This window comes from Pinus tabuliformis, chromosome 2_1 (genome assembly GCF_031772625.1).
Source record: "Pinus tabuliformis cultivar Carrire ecotype Pingquan chromosome 2_1, CPIR1, whole genome shotgun sequence".
Lineage (NCBI taxonomy): Eukaryota > Viridiplantae > Streptophyta > Pinopsida > Pinales > Pinaceae > Pinus > Pinus tabuliformis.
The window spans coordinates 257,401,818-257,407,817 of record NC_142299.1 but is presented as its reverse complement, the minus strand read 5'-3'; positions in this window follow the sequence as shown (position 1 = coordinate 257,407,817).

Here is a 6,000-nt window from a genome sequence, read left to right as displayed (position 1 = left end):
CAAAAGCTACCAAACTTCTAGTCGTGTTGCTGATATGTTCAAGAATTGTCCTTCTGCAGTTACACTTATGCTTGATTCTCTCCATCATCCAAAACCATTTTGCATCCCTTTATCTAATGTCAATGATGTGGGATATATTATGGCCCTCCTTCGACATGGTCGTTTCCTGTCGACTTCAGCTCATTATCCACAAAGTTGACCGAGAGACGCCCTTCCAATATTTTAGAGCTTGCATGCCCTAATGGCAAGTTCTTTGCACTCGATGACAAGTTCACATCATTTGCTTTCAATCGAGTGATTTGATGGGTGTTCGACTTCAGTTTCTTTATTCACATTCTGTGAATTGTGCTGATAGTACCTTGAGGACCAATGTCATTATTGGTGGTTTCTCTCACGCTTGCTAAGAGTTTACATCATTGGCAAGTATTCAAGTGATTTTCAGGCATGTTTGACGTCAAGACATCTATTCACATGTTAGAAATTGTACTTCGATAGGGTCGTGTTGGAGTGTAAGACCCTCGGCTCAGATTACAAAAGTCCAGGTTACGAAGCGATGTGACATGGTTATGTTGATATATATGTCTCTCTCAGATGGATGTCTACGACCATACCATGAGTTATCATATGTGATCCTTCTCATTATTGGATGGCTATGACCATACCTTGGCTTTAATATGATCCTATTTATCGGATGGCTGCACCCATGCCTGGATCCATTTACATGATCATTCTCTGGATGGTTGCATCCATGCCATGATTCATGTATCATTTGATAGAGTTTTTAGTTATGTATATGTATATGTACTTGCTTGCAAGTTTTCCAATGACATACTCTGGTTCCCCGCACTGATTCTTAAAGCTTTTCATCCCTCATTCTAGTTCGACCTTCATGCTTTAGGGGGAATCTATTACATAGCATTTTGTCACTGTCCCTGTGCTCCCCATTCCATGATCCTAGAGGACCTCTACAGTGAACCCTACATGCTTTCCCTTAATGAAGAAACTCCCATTGTGTCCCTCTTCATGAGCAGAATAATTCCCTTTTGCATCATTTCCCAAAAATCTTCTATTTTTCCCAGTTTACAAGACCGGCGCTAATGACCCTTGTTCTCCTCGCGCCCATATGCAGGGATTAGAACTATCCCTGTGCCGACCAGTGCAATTGAGCCTTGTACTAGTCACGTCGATCCTCTTTTGGAAATTTTTTTAAATAAGGATCCAAAGCTTCCAGCTCTAAAAGCTTCGTAACAGAAATCTGGTAAATGGTTGAGCCGGATGGAGTTGAGGATGTCAGTTTGGGCTCCTTTTCCCTATAAGGATGGAACTACCTTAAGAGATAAGACCTTCTCCCATGAGAAGAGGAACAATCTCCCATCCATTCATGCTATATAAACCTTCATTTTTCCCAAGCACAAGCTAGTGTTAATGTTGGTGTACTAGTGATAATTAAGTTTGGAGTAAACAACAAGCTATTCATAGTTGTAGCTCTCTAGTTGTGTGTGAGGGAGAAGTGTGAATTTGGTTTAATGTGAAGACTAAAAGGAAGAACCTTTAAACTATCATTATTGAGGCCATCATGGAATGCTAACGGAAGTGTGTGGGAACCTGGTTTTGTCGGAAGAGAACAATGTTAAGACAGTGGTTGTAATCTCTTTTTGATTTAATATATATGCAACTATCGATTGATTTCCTACATAATGTGTCATCTCACATGCTTATGGCTTAATTCTTCTTGACTTGTTAAGTAGCTTGAATTACAATTTGTTTATTATCACGATTGTTGTTTTTTGTTGTTTACTTGTTTCAGGTGTTCGAAGAAGGAAATGAGAGATAGCTGGAGCGAAAAAGCAAGGTCATCACCAAATGGGATAAGCGTATTAAGAGGTATGCCCTCTTAATTGGTTCTAACCTAAGGAAATATTCCATAGAATGTCTTGTTTGTGGCTAGACCCATTGTCAGGATAGAGGAATTGTTTGTGTCCGCACTAAGAATTTTACTTCACCACACATACATAAAAAAATTTCGAGATTATGGCATAATGTATGCAAGCACAGAAAATAAGGATTTGATTGGATACACCGACAGTGGTTTTGTAGGTAGTTTGGATGATAGGAGGAACACTTTTGGTTATGTGTTCCATCTTGGTTCAAGTGTGATTTCATGGGCATCTAAAAAGTAGCCTATTGCGACACTTTCATCAGCAGAAGCAGAATATGTAGCAACAACATCAGCAACATGTCAAGCAATGTGGTTAAGAAGATTATTTGATGGACTCAAGCAGAAACAACAAGGATCAACAACAATATATTTTGACAACACCTCAGCGATTGCACTATCAAAGAATAATATGTTTCATCAAAAAAGAAAGTACATTGATACTAGATATCACTTTATTAGAGAACTTGTGAGAAATGGAAAAGTTCACTTGAAGCCGTGAAAATCTAGCGATCAATTCGCTGATATATTTATTAAGTCATTACAAAAAGATGTCTTTGAGTTTCATAGAAGAAACTTGGGTGTTGTAAGCCTAGTTGAGATGTAGACCAACATGCATGCTTGAGTTTTCATGAATCATGTCTTAGTTTAGTGTTCGTAATTAAGGGAGAGTGTTAAAATATCTAATTAACTCTTGCATGGAGAATAATCTAAAATTAGAGAGTCAGTTAACTGAGCTTTGAGTCAAGTCTAGTTAAGTTATTTTAGGTGAGTCATTAGTTGAAAAAGGTTAAATACCCTTCACTCGGTTCATTGTAATCATCAAGCTTTTGTGTGATCAATAAAAGAGTCGTAGTTCATGTGTTTTGTGTGTTTAATTTGTGTTTGGCATCCTCTTCTTTTGCAACCTTTTAATTTTTTAATATATGGACGGGCGTGATCAAGTCTCGCGGGAATATGCTTCGTCTAAATCATCTATCGATGGCTACCATGATGGGGAACTTTGAAGCGTTGCCAAAAAATATATTTTAAAATGGTTAGGTATGGATTGAAGTGTTAGCTGGGGGACTGCGAAGCGTTTGAAATTTTATTTTCAATTTCTGGCCTAGCTATTCGTATTCCTAACTCCTATGATTGTTATGAACAAGAGATTTGTCAGGTTGAAGAGAATTCAACATTTTCTTGTACTTGTTTTCCCGGATCTAATGTTACAATTTGAGCATAGTGGCCCTAGCCTTACTCGGGATATGCCCATGGGATACCCGACGGACATTTTCATGTAGATTTGATAAGCCTTATATAGCCGATGTCTGGATTAGTTATCATTGCAGTTGAAGTCGAGCCTCCTTGCGACCTGCCGATCAAATTATTTGAATAATTCCGAGGGAGGTAATCACTTTAACATCATCTTCATCAATTTGTTGAATATTTGTTGCAATGGCGACTTAATTTGGGTTATGTTAGAACACGTAGATTGCTATTTAATGTGTACATCTATATTATATATTTAAGTGGTTGATGTAAGCAAGGCCAAGCGGTAGTTGAAGCAAACCGGTTACAAGCATATATGTGAGAGAGAAGACTGGACTCTACGGCCCACGGGAAAATACTTCTTTACTCGCAATCACTCTATCATGGTTGCTTTTACCATTGGTCACAAGTGGTCCAGAGGTGAAATTCTTGTTTATTATAATAATACCAAAAAATAAGTCAGACCAGAAGAGAAGAAAAATATTAAAGAAAGAAGTCGAATCCTTCGTTCACTCTGCCATTTTCAGAGAAAATTGTCCACTAATGTATTTTGAAATATAGTTAAAATGCATATATTTCATCTCATTTTATTTTTTCTTTATGATGCACCCACTAAACTAAAATGGAAACAAAATCAATCAAGTAAAATAAGGGAACTTAGAAAGAAAAAAGTTTCTAAACATGACGTTAAAAAGAAATTGATATTTTTTAAATTTGTTTTATTCATTTACATATTATTAAATAAGTTAAGGTTTATATAAATAGTTTGATGACTGATAATAAAAATTACAAATTATAAATAATAACAAATAAGCACACGCCTTTAAAAATTTCAAATTATGGTTTACATGGCAAAAGGAAAGTTTTCAATTGAAAGAAATGAACTAATGCTTGTGGCCAAAATTATGATCACATGCTTGCTTGCAAGTCCTAATAGTTAGCTTCTTGATGTTTAAAGAAATTATCAACCTTGACCAACGCAACTGAGCAATATATGCTGGAATTAATAAAAAATAACTGTGGAAAGAATTGAGAGGCGACGTGGTTCTTGCAACGTTCCATTGAAAGCCATGTTTCATCATCATCTCCGAAAAATCAGTCACAGCCCCGACATTCCATTGAAAGCTGTCAGGCCAGGGTAACTCCAGAATGAATGAGCGGAAGAAAAAACTAAGATTGATTTATTCATTAGCTAACTATCAGTTATATACATAAATATGACGGATCAGTTCATCTTCTTGATGACTGTCCAGTTCACCCATCCGTTGAGGATTAGGTGTCAACATTCCCCCCCTTAATCTGAAGGGATGTTGGTGAGTCCAAGCATCATTCTGAATCTTTCAAGCTTTTCTCTTCCAAGCGCTTTGGTGAAGATGTCTTCAATTTTCTCGTTTGTGGAACAATGACGAAGATGGATTGTTTTGGCCTCAACATGATGTCGGATCAGATGATATTTAGTATTGATGTGCTTAGTACGATCATGGAACTTTGGGTTCTTGGCCAACTTTATTGCAGAGGTGTTATCAATCATGAGTGGAGTTGATTGTATTTGTTTTACCTGCAAATCTTCAAGAATTTTCCTGAGCCACACAATTTCTTTCGTTGCTTCAGCTGCTGCCACATATTCTGCTTCTGTTGTAGAATTTGCTGGTACTGATTGTTTGCGTGATCTCCAGGAGACAGCTCCTGATCCAAGACTCATAGCATATCCTGAAGTAGATACCCCAGTTTCTTTGTCTCCATCGAAGTCTGAATCAGAGTATCCAATCAAGTTGAAGTCATCCACCTGTGTATACTTGATTCCAAGGTCTTGAGTTCCCTTCAAGTACCTTAGAACTCTTTTTGCAGCAGACCAATGTCCCTCACAATGCTTTTGCATAAACCTGGAGAGGATTCCAACAGCAAATGAAATGTCTGGTCTGGTAGTAGTGAGGTAGATGAGACTTCCTACAAGTTGTCTATACTTTGTTGCATCCTCAAATTCCTTTCCTTCAATAGATGTGAGCTTCAAGTTTTGTTCCATTGGAGTAGAAAGAGGATTACACTCTGTCATGCCAAATCTGTTTAAAAAATCTCCAATGTATTTCTTTTGAGAAAGAAATATGGACTTTGGATGTTGGGTTACTTCAATGCCAAGATAGTAATGAACATAGCCCAAATCAGTCATTTCAAAAAATTTTCCTAATTCTTTCTTTATGGATGCAATATAGCTTTCATTTTTCCCTGTCATTAAAAGATCATCTTCATATACCACAAGATATACAACTGTTTTGCCAACTTTCTTGACAAATAAAGTTGCATCATCGAGATCAAAATGATTGAAGTTGAGTTTCAGAAGATTCTTAGTTAGTTTTTCATACCAGGCTCGTGGTGCTTGTTTGAGGCCATACAAGGACTTCACAAGTTTTCATACTTTATTTTCATGTCCTTTCACAGCAAATCCTTCAGGCTGGGACATAAAAACATTCTCTTTTAGATCTCCATTCAAGAATGCAGTTTTTACATCCATTTGATGGACTTTCCAACCGTTCTGAGTAGCTAGTGCAAAGAGTGTCCGAATGGTGGCCCATTTTGCTGTGGGGGCAAAAGTTTCCTCATAATCGACCCCTTCCTTCTATGCAAAACCTTTTGCCACAAGCCTAGCTTTGTGCTTGTCAAGTGAGCCATCAGCTTTGTATTTGTTCTTGTAGACCCACTTGCAGCCAATTGGTTTGGTTCCAAATGGAGGATCAACCAGCTTCCAAGTGCCATTCTTTATGAGGGCATCATACTCCTTCTGCATCGCTTCTTTCCATTCATCATGAGAAGCAGCT